At 41.6% G+C, this 14,746-nt stretch overlaps 1 protein-coding gene across 3 annotated transcripts in view; it reads right to left on the bottom strand.

Moving 5' to 3' along the window:
* NFYC (nuclear transcription factor Y subunit gamma) overlaps positions 1-9,489 on the bottom strand; it is a 66,160-nt gene extending 56,671 nt beyond the window's left edge. The window contains exon 1 of one of the 3 annotated variants that reach the window (XM_019643759.1): positions 7,578-9,489. The gene's annotated coding sequence lies outside the window, so the exon portion shown is untranslated. Of the gene's footprint in view, positions 1-1,458; positions 1,489-7,098; positions 7,239-7,577 lie in introns of those variants that run through there. The other 2 variants (XM_019643764.1, XM_019643768.1) reach the window with 2 other exon arrangements.
* Positions 9,490-14,746: the final 5,257 nt, after the last annotated feature.

Here is a 14,746-nt window from a genome sequence, read left to right as displayed (position 1 = left end):
AAAGAAATGCATTTCACCTTGGCCATAATTTTGTCAACAATCCTTTTTTCATCCCCAGAGGACACTTATTAGCATTGTATAAGAACTAATTTTCAATGAAACAGCTTTGGAAATGCCCTCAGCCAACTTACAAATGTTAGTGGAGTGAAAAGAAGACTATAGGCAACTCTATTCTGACTACCTTCCAAAATGGTTAGAGTTTTACACACATTCTGGCATTTACCTTTTTAATTTAGGTCTACTGAAAATGGCATTAAATATCACCATAAACAGCAATCCTCTGCCTTGCAAATTACTGCCAATCAAGTTTGCTTTGCTTCTTTAAAAGGCCCCAACTTTGTCATCTGGTAATGAGCGAGTTCTAAGCTACTTACCTTCCGGGTACAGCACTAAATTTTAAGATAGTTAAAAATGACAGATGTTCAACTGTGCAGAAAGCATGTACTTTCTTTTCTCTTTTAAATGGACAGAATGTGCCACTGGTGAGGGGATATGTTTTCTTAACACAGGGCAAAGAATCTCACTCCAAATAGATCACTGGACAATTTGCAGCTCCTGAGGACAGGTTTAACAGTATTAGGGATTGTGAAAACCTTCAGTAACTCTAAAAGATTTTAACCAATGACATGATACAAAATATTCTATATTCCAATGTATTTCCTATGAATCACAGAAGCATTTATTGAAGCACTGCTCAAAATCACTATTTACAGCTCATGAACACCCATGAAAGTATTTAGAATAATTCTTGAATTTTGTAAACCCATTTTATAATAAATGAGAATTTAAAAAAATTCTTAAATCTGGTTTAAATGGTATACTGTTGATTTTAAATGGAGGGTACTCATTTAAATAGAATATCTTATATACCTTGGACATGGAGATTTGAATCCTTAATTTAAACCTATTCTATTGGAAACATTCAAATGCAAAGGTTAGACTAGTCCCCTCTCTCTAAACTGCACCTGAAGTGTATCCATTGGAAAGATTTCACTGTATAAAAGAAAGAACACTGGATTTAGAAGTAATCTGTCTGCAAACAAAAAAGAACTTAAACCAAAATGGAAAATACAACTCCCATGCTGAAAATGAGTACATGTGTTGCCTCACTGCTATCAGGTACATCACTGCTAAAACATGGGAAAGTGTGGGAAGGGTTCAGCAAACAGTGCACCCTGGCAAAAATGTCTGCAGGCGGAGAGATTTTTTTCCCCTGGACCAGTCCAACAATGTTGCCTTCCCACTTACTTCAAAGAACATGTTACCCAGATGACTATAAACCAAACTGACAATCCTAACTTCAACTGACAATTTCTACAATTAGAAACATTTTTAAATGATTATAGCGCAAATTTATTTCTGGACAGAAGGGTAAAACTGGTTGTTCTGATTTCAATAATCACTGCTATTTGGCAAATATGAAAAAGTCCTCATCTCATCAGAATCATTACTACTCACCACCTGGGGATTAACAGAGGCGATCAGAAGACAACCTCACCTAAACAAACTCCTAACCACAATAGCGCAACTACTGTACATTAGTTTATTTCCTTCACGTCAAGTGGTTGCTCCCGCATGTAGAAATCTTACTGTACACAGCAGAGTAGATAATCACACAAGGCTTCCTCATCGGAAAACTCCAACTGGATAAGGGGACAGATTTTATGCTGTTCTAAAAAGAAAGGTCCACGTAGTGACAGGCACCTACTATACGCTGTTGTATTTATTTTTCCTGACTACTCTATAAGATAGGTATTATTACCACTACTTTAGACAGGCAGAAACTAAAGTTCAGGTTAAGAATCTGACCCCCAGCTCATAAAGGGTAAATGCACTACAGAGAGAATTCTTTCCCGGGTCTGACTCCAATGTCAGCAACTACACTGCCCCCTCCCAAAGGCACTTTTTGGTGGAAGTATTTTAAGTCCATTTCCTCCTACAATTAAACTATTTACATTATGTTAGGTGCCTTGAGTGTCTGTGGGAAAATACTAAAATGACCTTGTAGCCTTCCTAACTAGTCAGAGCGCACGCATGAAAAACTGAATAAACAAAATGAAAAGAGAGACTGTAAGACATCAGATAACTCACAGTTTGCTTTGAGCACAAGTAACAGAATGGAAAAGAACAACTTGCTGGCTAAGGAATGTTCTTTCTAAGCTGTATGCCTGAGGCTGGAATGAACCTCAAGAAGGTCACTTCTGAACCTAATAATGTCCTCTGCCATTCTCCCTTCTGTGAATGAAGCAAACTTGTCAAAACACAAAAGATGTCTTAGAGTCATCTCTGTCATCAAGTCAGTGCTTCCACAGAAGAGTCAATGCTGTCCAGCAGAATGAGCACTGGTCTGGGAATCCAGTGTACTGGCCTAGGCTTAACTCTGCCCTTGCATAGCTAAGTGACCTTGTCAAGGTCATCACACTATTTAGGGCCTCACTACAAAGGACATGCCTGAAAGAATCAAAGATCATGTCCTGAGCTAAGATGCAAAAAAATTTTTTTTTCCTCATAATATTCTATGGTCAAGAGAACAGTGTTTAAGAGTAAGGGCTCCACATATACAAGAACAAATTCAAAATGGATTAAAGACTTAAATATAAGACCTGAAACCATCAAACTCCTAGAATATAGGGTCTAAATTTGCAGACATTACCCTGAGCAATATTTTTACTGATACATCCCCACGGGCAAGGGAAGTAAAAGAAAAAATGAACATATGGGACTACATCAAACTTAAAAGTTTTTCACAACAAAAGAAACCATCAATAAAAAAAGGAAGCCTACTGAATGGGAGAAGATATTTGTCAACAAGATATCTCATAAGGGGTTAATATCCAAAATATATAAAATGCTCATGCAACTCAACACCAAAAAAACACAAACAACCCAATTAAAAAATGGGCAGAGGAAATGAAGAGACATTTCTCTAAAGAGGACATACAGATGGCCAACAGACATATGAAAAAATGTTCAACCTCACTAAGCATTAGGGAAATGCAAATAAAAACCACAATGAGATACCACCTCACCCCGGTCAGAATGGCTATCATCAATAAATCAACAAACAACAAATGCTGGCCAGGTTGTGGGGAAAAGTGAACCCTGGTGCACTGTTGGTGGGACCGCAGATTGGTGCAGCCATTATGGAAATCAGTGTGGAGGAATCTCAAAAAACTGAAAATGTAACTACCTTCTGACCCAGCAATTCCACTCTTAGGCATTTATACAGAAAAACCCAAGACATTAATTCGAAAAAATATATGCACCCCTATGTTCATTGTGGCGCTATTCACAATAGCTAAGACTTGGAAACAACCGAAATGCCCATCAGTAGACGACTGGATTAAGAAACTGTGGTACAGGATGGCTCAGCTAAAAAAAAAAAAAAAAAGAAACTGTGGTACATTTACACAATGGAGTATTACTCAGCTATAAAGAAGGAGGAAATAGTACCATTTGCAACAATATGGATGGAACTAGAGAACATTATGCTAAGTGAAATAAGTCAGTCAGAGAAAGACAAATACCATATGATTTCACTTATACGTGGATTCTAAAAAACTGAATAAATGAGAAATGTAAACAGAAGTAGTCTCAGAGACACAGAGGAAAAACTGAGAGTTGCTAGTTGGAAGGGGGTGGGGATGAAGGAGAAGGGGAAGGGATGAGACAATACAAATTGGTAACTACAATATGGCCTCAGGGATAGAAAAGACAGTCTGGGGAATATAATCAATAATGTTGTAAATATTTTTTAGGGGGCCAGATGGACTCATGTCTTGTTAGGGAGACCACTTCAAAGACGGTTTAGATGCCTGACCACCGCACTGTATTTCTGAAGCTGATGTTGAATAACATTGTATGTCAACTATAATTATATATACATATAGTCACGGAACGTGGAGCAGAGTGTGAGAAAGGAGTCAATGGAATTGTAATAGATAAGCATGATATCGGGGGGTGGGAGGGCAGTAGATGGGGGAGGGGGGTTGTTTCTGTGTGAAGGGTGAAAAGGCTAACTATTGCATTGTTCTTTCTGTACACCTAAAACTAACAATAAAAAAAATATTTAAAAAGAAAACAAATAAAAATAAAAATGACCAAAGAAACTCCAAAAAAAAAAAAGAGTAAGGGCTCCACTAATTGTGCCAGAATTAAGAGTTACAGAACTATGTTTGGATCTGGGCCACTTACTGGCTGTGTGACCTTGAGCAAATTACTTAACTCCTCAGTTTCCTCACATGTAAAACTGAAGGTGGTAATAGCATCTACCTCAAACTGTGAGGTATATATATTTATTTATACATACTTATGTATGTATTACACTTATACCCTAGTTGGTACAATGTAAGCACTCAATAAAAGGTAGTAACTATATTATTCCTGAGTGTCTTAGTGGCTCAGTACCTCTGAACTAAAAGATGAGATGTGAATTTCAAAATTGCCTGAAAGATACCTAGCATGGCCCCTCATGTCACTTGGCCTCCATTTCTCTGTAAATGGAAATAAGAAACCTCGTATCTTTCCTAGTACAATGAATCAGTTGTGACCAAATGGAAAATGTGTAAGCATAAATGATAATAGAATTGCTTGTTATAATGATTAAATAAGATGACATGGACACAGTCTGTAAAGTATAAAGCACTAATATGATTTCTGCTTAGAAGACAAAGCTGATGTTCACAAGTTTTCAATATAAATTCTGACCTACTTAGACCTCCTGGGAGTTCAAGATTTCTAGGGTGGCCAATCCCAAATGATAACAAGGCCTAGCAAGAGGCCGTGGGTGTAAGGAGCTAAGGTGGAATGAAGGCGGTCACTGGTGGTGGAGCGCAGGTGGTCAAGAAATGCTTGCTGAATAAAAAAGATATACTCATAAATATATGCATGTTTTTGTAACCTTGTCCAGCCTTACTAAAAAAGAAACTTAAGTTACAGATGCATAACATTCTTCCTATGTGGTTAACTTAATGACTGAGCCAAATGAAGCTGAGCTGACCAATATACAAAATGCATGGTAAGCCCTGTTTCCCCTGCTGCAATGTAACTGCGAATGAAGGGAAGGAGACCCTCATCTAACCGTATCACGAAACAAAGCAATTCAGACTTCCAATTCACTGGTCTCCCCTTGAAACCTGAATTATTTAAAGGTTTCTATACAATAATGTTGTATCAGTTTTAATTTTATATATCAATCAAGACAAGCATATCCTAGAATCATTATCCCACAGTTTGAACAAAGCACTGGGCTTTTGGATAGGTCCCAGTGTTTGGAGACAAACTTCCGAAAGAACTGGCGATGTTTGAAAAAGCTCCCCAGTGAGCTCTTTTCACTATGCGCTTGGTAGTTCCTTACTCCTGGGCATTAATCACTTCCATAAATAGAAAGACTATGTCAGCAATATTCTGAAGCCTGGTTTTAAAGAATGCAGATTCTCAAAACTTACTGTACATGTTTTTCCCCATTATCTACTTGGGTTCAGGAAAACTTCAGTTTACTTTATAAATCTTTCCCTTCACTATAGAAACCAAGGGTAAGATTTAAATACCTAGTAGAAGAACCCACGATCAAATGGTTACCATTCTGTGGTCTGAATCTTTGAAACAGTACTACAAATTCTTATGAAGTATATTCTCCTATTCAATACACTCCTAACACCCAGAAATCAAAGAATGATGATCCACTTTGAAATATAAAACTATCCGGGAATTTGAATAGTCAAGTTTATGTTGGTAGCATGTTGTAGCAGATAAAACTGCAGGCTTTGACATCAGGCAATTTGGATTTGAATCCCAGTTCAACCACTGAATGACACTGGACATGCTACTTAACCTCTCTGATCCTCAACTTTCTCTTTTGCAATATGTAAATGATAATGACCTAACAGGAATGTTGTATTAAATGTGCTCCAAAATGTCAATTCCTTTCCTCTCTCTCAAAAATTTAGTTGCATTCGCATTAAACTGACTAAATGTGAAAACCACAGAAATTTCTTGAAATTGGTGTGAAAACAAGGAAAAACAAATTAGGAAAACACAGGGGTTTAACACAAATGTTTCCCTGATCCTCAAACCTTGGGAGACACAAATGTAAAACAATCCAAGTCATTACCATTCAATGGAAACAGAATGTACCCCCAACAAGCTGACTCTAGCATCTCTCAATTACAACAAAAGCATTCTGAAACCTGAACCAGAAAGTGGTGACAACTCCTGTTACTTAAGACAAGATGCAAAAAGCTATGCACTAGTTTATTTTTGTTCCGGATTGCTTATTTTTTTTATAATTTCTTAAAATACATATGAAGGTAAGTATTTTTTAGGTACATATAAAAGGAAATACATAAGCCAACATCCAGGATCTCTGTCAAGCTCTCTTCCACTAAAGAGGACCCAACAATATCTATTCAACAAATAATTCCCAAGTATCTAATACAGTATTTGGTAGAAAGTGTAGCTTTGAAAACTCAGCCCTGACCTGTACCCTCCCTACAGCAGGAAATCTTCATAGAGAACATCTCAAAACTAGCTGCATGGTCCTGGACCCCAATAACCTATAATCGTTCTGTTACTATAATTCCCAAGTCTGAAAATGTTCCCGAAAATGTACTTTCTCGCTCCTATAGATCTGTCACTACTTAATGCTGTGCCTTGTAGGCTTGGCATTCAGTTATTAAAACCAGGGATACATATCCATTAGGCTCTCTCCTTCAGGCTGGGTCTGTTTACTTCCTCCTCACATCACATCTCAGGTCTTTGGGTTCCAGAGCTCCACCTAAACCCGGGTTTCCCTGATCTGATCCTACCTACCATTCGGATATATCCCTAGGGCCCTGATGCCCTTTCCTCCTATACCATGCTCTCAGACCTGGTATCCATGAACATCAGGGTCACTTCCCAACTGTGTTACACTCGTTAAGTGTTGCGCTCCCGGATCTCGAAGATCCTCTTGGCCTGTAACTCGGTTTCCGTGTTTCCAAGCCCGGCACCCTTAAGGCTTTTACGTCCCTATCCTGGGCCGTGCGTGTTCCACGGAGGTTACCTCTGGAATTAGGAGGACCTCCCACTCCAGGCCATGCACAAAATACCCCAAAGTACCTGCCAGACCATCACCCTCTCTTCCTCAAGGCCTTTAGGCTGACCCCCAGCCTCCAACCCACGTCTGCGCCATAGAGGGTCATCACCCTGCAGCCCGAAACCCAGACGCGCACATCCCTGCAACCTCCGATTCCTTCATCACCCCCTCGGCCGGAGCCAGCGCGACCAATAAGGTGCCAGGTCCGCGGCCTCCCCGCCACCAACCAATCACGAGCGAGCCCCCCCGCCGTCGCCTTCCGCCAATGGGAGAAAGCCCGCGGGCCGGGCCGACGAAGTGCACGGACCCCACGAGCGCGGCGGCGGCGACAGCGGCGAGCCTGGTGAGAACACAACATGGCGGCGGGCAGGCCGGACCGAACTACAGCAGCGGCCGCGCGAGGGAAGTGAAGTCTCCGCCGAAGGCGGGAAGCGCTGCCCCTCCCCCCGCCTCTGCCTCTCACCTCTCACTCTCCCTCCCACAGACGCTCCCGTACACTTACATGCCTCTGCTCAGGAGTCCAGGGAAGAGCAGGAGCCGCCCCCGCGCTCCTGCGGAGTAGGGCAATGCAGAGGCCTGGGCACCGCGGAGGGGAGGGGAAGCGTGCGTCACGGAGAACGGAGCGCGCGCGAAGCGGGGGTACAAACAAGATGGCGGCCACGCCGTTTGCACCGTCCCCCCTCTTCCCCTCCCCCTCCCTTGGCGCCTTGACTCCCAGTTACTTGTAATGCGCAGAAGCTTGAGTCTCGCGAGAATTGGGACGGGGCGACGACCTGGTGAGGCGGAAAGAGATCTAAGAACCTTCTGACTCCGCCCTTTTCTGGCGGGCGCTGGAGGCGTTGCCTGGTGACCTCCGTAGAGCGTTCTGTCCCTGTGGATCTCGGCTGTGGTGCGCACACTTTTAAGTGTAAGGAATCGTTTCTGTGTGTGTGTTCATTTTTTTTTTTTTAATGAGACTTCTGGAAGGTTTATTAAAGTCTGCTTGCAGACACCGATTTTTCCATCTACAATCATCAGCAAGAAGCTGAAAAGAATATAACATCATCTGTGTTTATCTTGAGTGACTGTGTGTTCATTTTTAATTTGAGAGGATAGAGAGCTGGGGGATGAAGGATGACATCGGGTTGCCAGATTAAGAGTGCTGTTAAAGAAGAAAAGTACCAGTGCCGTAAAAGAGGGGAGTTAGCACCAAAACTGTAAAATGATATGCTCCAGAATAAAGAACAGCACTTGCCAAGAATGTAACCTTACATCCACCTAGACGTTTTTCTCATTTGAATGCAGTTTAAAGCTTCATCAAAGACAATTGGAAACCACAGCTACAATGAGCATTACATCTTTTTCATACTTTCTCTTTTAAATGTCCAGAACTACTTAGTCCTAAGAAATTAGTATTATTTTTATTTTACAGATGATAAAACTGAAGCTCAAAAGGACTAAGTAAGTTGATCAAGGTTTTACAGGCTGTAGTGTCAAAATTCAATTTCAATAGCTCCAAAACCTGTAGATAAATTCATCAAATATGTATTGAATGGAGCTATCTACAGTGAGACAGTGCATTAGGTAGCAGGCACAGAGAGAAATAAGATTGCTCCTGCTTGTAGTTACCTTAAATTTTACAAATGACCTTGGAGCCTGTCTGAGACCTGTGTCCTCAACAATAAAATCAACAGACTTATTATTTCCTTCCTTTGAATTCATGACCCTGGTGATAAAATAGTAGAATAAACTCGACTTGATTTCAGGAAAATTGTTTTCAAATCCAACCTTAATAAATTTTTAGGCACTCAGTAAATATTTGATAAATGAATGAACGAGACCTAACTAGGTAGAAGACACCTGACTTCACTGAGTCTCAGTTTTATCATCTGTAAAATGATCTAATTTTTACCTCCTGGGAATGTTGGGGAAATTGAATGAAATAGTTTAAGGGAGAGTGCTTTGTAAATTGCAAACATGTTACAAAGAAGTTAGTGGTAATAATGGCATTTTCAGACGAGAAATGGCATAAAAAGTTAAAAATGGAAACTTAAGAAGAAATAGTATGTTGAGATAGTAGAGAGATAAGCTTAGCTAATGGGAAAAAAGTAGGTAAGTCTACAAATATTTACTGAGCATTTATTGCATATACTGTTTACAAGAGGTGTCAAAATGTATAGAAAGCAGCACAAATTATTACTATTATTATGATTAAGTATGGACAGCATGTAGGGGCAGCAATTCAGTTTCCAAGAGCCTGGAATTCAGGTTGCTCTCAGAATTAAACTAATAAAAATAAACATAATAGAGGAAATTATCCAAGGGTGGTTTTAAACATACTTAAGTTGTGCTCAAGCATTGATCTAGCCCAGGGGTCAGCAAACTGTGCTCTTTGGGTACGTTCTGTCTCAAAAGTTTGCCGACCCCTGGAAGAGCCAATCCTGTCCCTCAAAGTTTTGCGAGACATAAAACAAATGAAATCACCATTATGTGTATAATATCCTTTAAAAATTTTATAAATGAAACTGTGATAGTTTTATTTTCATTTTCAGTTTTACTTCAGAGCCTCATGAGCCCCTCCGCAGGGCGGGGCGTCTCAAAAGCTGATGTCTGATCTAGCAGATAGGAAGTCCTGGAGCTATCCTTTCATGCTAGGTGTTAACCCCTCAGTTGCTAGTTTGTGAGTAGTAGGTCCCAGGGGATGAGCGTTGTCAGGAGGCTTGGGACAGCAGCTATTTACCAGCTAGCATGAAAGTATTTCAATATTTTAATAGTATAACTGGTAACAATCATACGGGTGCACACAGGGTCTATTAGTCCTTGCTGTAGGCTATTATTGATACTCTCTACCCCTCCTTTTCTTAAGCCCTCCGTATCTGGCCTGTCCCTAGGAGGTTATACTTCTCACCCTAATGTCTTCAAGGTTGGCCTTGTTATAATCGAGATATGAGTAGAAATAGCATGAGCCACTTCTGAGCAGAAGTGTGTGGGCCATCTAATGATTCGGCCATATTGTTTTTCTTCTGCCATGAGAGCAGCGTGTCCCAAGTAGAGGAACTTCAGCTTTGGTCCTAGAATGAAGATGTGCATAACCACAACTGACACACATGACATGTAACATGAGTAAGAAAACCGGGGGGCTGGCTGAGTGGTGTGTTGGTTAGGAGTTGGCTTGGGATGCCAGTTCTGAGCAGCAGAGCCCTGGTTCAGCTCCCACATGAGGGCCAGTGACACTGCCCTCTACAGCTAAGATGGTGAACAACAGCTTGACCTGGAGCTGGGCTGCCATGAGTTGCCGGCGACGGCGTAGGCTGCAGTGGGGCTGGCCAGCAGCGGACATGAGCAGCATCCAATGGCAGGCGAGGGACTGCCTCATCCGGGAAAAGCGCAATGATAATACCAACAAGGGCCAGTGAAGCAACAACATCCTCCCCAACTAGACTGAAGAACAAAAGGACAGCAACTTGTCTGTTCCCCTTCCCCCAATACCCCAGCGCTGTTCCCATCCCCTCAATTCCCCAATAAAACCTTAAAAAAGAAATAAAAATTTGCTGTAAGCCACTGAGATTGTTTTAGTTGTTTGTTTCTGCAGCATAACCTAGCTGGCCTAAATTCACTAATACAGCCCTGAAATTCGCTATCTGTGGGGGTAAGACAAGAGCTTCTCTACAAACATCATCAAAAAACAAACCCAACTCTGATCCAGGTCATATGGGAGGAATCGCAAGAAGGCAGATATGATTGTAATTTTACAAAAGGAAGCTGAATCAATCTTGTCAACCAATCATTCTGTATCCTGTTTGGAGAGACAGTCTGTGAACCCAAGGGCTTAATTAGCCATGACAGCCCAAAACAAGGCAGTCAGAGAGACAAGCGCTAGCATTGCCCCTCTAAGCTTTGTCTCAGTCAAGCCGACCTTAGCATTCGGATTTCCTTGTCCATGTCATCCCTGAAGTAGGGGAGAATAATTCAGGCTGCCTCAACTAAGAAGTGCTTCAGTGTGCTTTCCTGGTGTGAGTCTGTTTGCTCAGCAAATGTCTTGCCTATAGGGACAGAATTTAGTGATCTGCCACCTAGAGGATTCCAGTTCTTTTTGATAACTGCATTTTTCATTTAAATTAGTCTATTGAATTCTGTTTTTATAACTATCAGTTTCTGTGAACTTAGTGAATACAATAGCCCTCCTGAGAGATGGTTCTACTCTTTGCTATTAAAATCAGGCTTCTGAGTTTGTAAGGCTGAAGACTAGTTTGGGGATGATGGTAAATTCCTTAAGGTTATATAGCACTGTAGAGGGACCTGTCTAGAGGGCCAACTGGATGACCTTAAGCTAAACTCCTTTATCGCATTATGACCTAAAAGAAAAGCAGTAAGTGCTAAAGAGAGATGATTCATGTGCTGTGGGAGTTCAAAAAAGGAAGAGATTACTTCCACTTAGTATGAAATGGAGGAGTTCAGGAAATATTTGCAAGGATGGGACATTTGAACTGGGTTTTGAAAAAAGTAGCATTAGGGGAAGAGCATGCCCTGTGTAGGTGGCCACTAGAGCAAATATAGGAAACCAGGAATCAACTGAGGAAATACAAAGTAAGAGGAAAAGGAAGAAGAATTGTCTGGAAACATATATTAAGATCAGATTAAAGCTCTTGTGTTTTATTTTTCTACTGTGGAGAGTTGTTTTACCATTTTAACCATTTTTAAGTGTATAGTTCAGTGGCGTTAAGTACACTCATTGTTGTGCCACCGTCACCACTATCCATTGCCAGAATTTTTTGTCCCATACAGAAACTCTGTACCCATTAAACAATAACTCTTCATCCTCCCCTCTCCCAGCTCTTGGTAACCACTGTTCTATTTTCTGTCTCTATGAATTTGACTGTTCTAGGTATCTCACAGAATCATACAATATTTGTCCTTTTGTATCTGGTTTATTTCGCTTAGCATAATGTGTTCAAGGTTCATCCATGTCATAGCATACCAAAATTTCAAGTTTTTTTTATGGTTGAATATAGTATTCCATTGTGTGTACATAGCACATTTTGTTTATTCATCTGTTGATGGACATTTGAATTATTTCCATCTTTTGGCTGCTATGAATAATACTGCTGTGAACATTGGTGTGCAAATATCTGTTTGAGTTCCTGCTTTCAATTCTTTGGGGTGCTAAAATTATACCCAGAAGTGAAATTGTGGGATCATACGATAATTCTATGTTTAATTTTTTGAGGAACCACCATACTGTTTCCACAGCGGCTACACCATTTTACATTCTCAGTGATAGTTTTTACAAAGAGGGGTGACATGGTCAAAACTGTGTTTAAAGACAATCTGGCAGACAGAGTAGGATGGAATAGGGTTGCAAAATGACCAGGTGGAGACTTCCACAATAGTTCAGGCAAGATGGAATGAAGGCCGGTGATACTCCTCTGATGGGTGACTTTGGCTCATGGACTCCTCGAAGGTCTTGCCAGACTTTCCTTAGAGCTTCGTGGCAGTCTAAGACACTTCCTCCTAAAACTCCTTCCTTCTCTCTCTCCTTCACTTAGGGTCAGAGCTGCATCACCATCTGATGGTTCTCTCTGAGTCTTCCCCAGCTCCTACCCATTTTCTCTCATAGGTGTTTTCCATAATAAATTTCTTACATTTAATCCTGTCTTGGTGTCTGATTTTCTGAGGATCTGAACTGACATGAGGGGAGGGAGGATGGGATACTTCCTATCATAGTATCTCTTCTATAGCACCTCGGCCATAGGGGTAGGCATATGACCCAGCCTGACCAATCATAACAATCCCCACATTTTGGCCCTGGATCTCCTTAGAGTCTCTCAGTGTCATTTGGCTCCCAGACCATAAGCTACTTGGCCCACCTCAACCTCAGACATTGCTGACCAACTCTGAGTGTGGCCTCACAGTCCTGCCTGAGGCCAACTAGTTGCAAACATGGATTCTATGGCTTCTCCTCCAGCTTCCAGACCCTGATGACACACCACCTCACATAACATGAAATCCAGCTTCCCGAGTAGCTGCTGAAGGGGACAATGAAGCAACCTAGAAGTACAGGAGCGTTAAGTACCCATAGGTCAAAGTGACCCATAGGAGACAAGAGACAGGAAGGAGAGGATGGAACAACCCTCTCCCTTCCTCTGAGGACTGATTCAAGTTATAATTTCTCTATACAACCTGTCTAGAGACATTCTGCATGGCCAAGCACGTACCTGTCAAAAGACTAGCTGTGACTCTTCACAGCTCATTGTGTGAAGTAACCAGCAAACATTTTCTTGCATTGCTTCCCATCTTTTCCTGCTTTCTCTTCTCCCTCATTCTCAGTGCCCTAGGATTGGGCATCCCACTTAATCCCTTCTTCAGGTCACAGTTTCTGAACAGATGGGCACATGACTCAAACTAAGATAAGAGCCTTTCTAAAGATGTGAAATATAGGAGAGATTTGACTTTTCTTCTAGAGGTCTTGACCCATAAGGATCGGCGGGTGGCCATCATTTCTGCTTCATGGAGAGAGCCTCCCTGAGCATGAAGGCATCACAGAGGAAGGCATGGCTCACAGAAAGAGAGGGACACCGAGCCATGAAATCCTTTGAGCTCCTAGATCCAACTCTCTCCAATATGTGTAACCCTTTTGTCATTTTTTTCGTCCTTCTGAAAACCAGTTTCCCAATCCAAATCAAAGAAAACATTATCACCCATCGATCCCAGGTCACCTGCATTCAAGAGATCAGCCAGGTAACTAGACTTTTAGGCTCAATTTCAAATTCGTTGGAGAAAGAGCTGCTGTGTGGGCTAGATTTGGCCAGGTGTCCATGTTCACCCTGAACCAATCAACATTGTTGTGGAGGAGGGCACAGGGTCATGTATAAACATCACTGTGTCCGCTATAATACTGTGAATAAAGGTGTGTGATAGCAAGATGCGGGACAGAGTTCCCACAAAAGTGGGACTAGGGAGTTGGGCAGACCACGCAATAGCTGCCCACTCCCTGAGAATAAACAAGGGGAGAGAGGGTAAGGAGAAGAGGTCAGAAGACAGAACACTATCTAACTCAATGCTATCCTACACTTTTGATTAAACTAACACCATTCAACAGAACTTTCTTCAGTGATGGAAATGTTGTTGGGGTGTTTTTTTTTAACTTTATTAGGGAACAGTCTGTTTTTTCCAGGACCATGAGCTCCAAGTCAAGTTGTTGTCCTTCAGTCTTAGTTGTGGAGGGCACAGCTCAGCTCCAAGTCCAGTCGCCGCTTTCAATCTAGTTGCAGGGGCGCAGCCCACCATCCCACGCGGGAGTGGAACCAGCAACCTTGTTGTTAAGAGCACGCGCTCTAACCAACTGAGCCACCCAGCCACCCCGGAAATGTTTTATATCTGTGTTGTTCAATATAGTAGCCACCAGCCAGCCACATGTGGTTATTTAGCAGTGCAACTGAGAAACCAAATTGAGCATGGTTAGTGCGACTGGGAAACCGGATTTTTTAATTCTCGTAATCCTGGTGGCCACATGGGGAGCTGAAAATTCAAAGTCATGTCCTGAAGATAGGGCTCCACGGTCAAGCCAGAAAAACAGAATCAGAAACACTGTCAGTTGTGGGGTCTGAGCCAAAGATGGGGTTGCCTAGACCAAGGAAGCCACAAGAACATCTCATATACATACCCTCATTACACAGCACTTAGTGTGTAACT

Source organism: Hipposideros armiger, unplaced genomic scaffold (genome assembly GCF_001890085.2).
Source record: "Hipposideros armiger isolate ML-2016 unplaced genomic scaffold, ASM189008v1 scaffold_82, whole genome shotgun sequence".
Classification (NCBI taxonomy): Eukaryota; Metazoa; Chordata; class Mammalia; order Chiroptera; family Hipposideridae; genus Hipposideros; species Hipposideros armiger.
The sequence above is the reverse complement of the archived record's forward strand: the minus strand, read 5'-3'. Positions and strand labels throughout refer to the sequence as shown.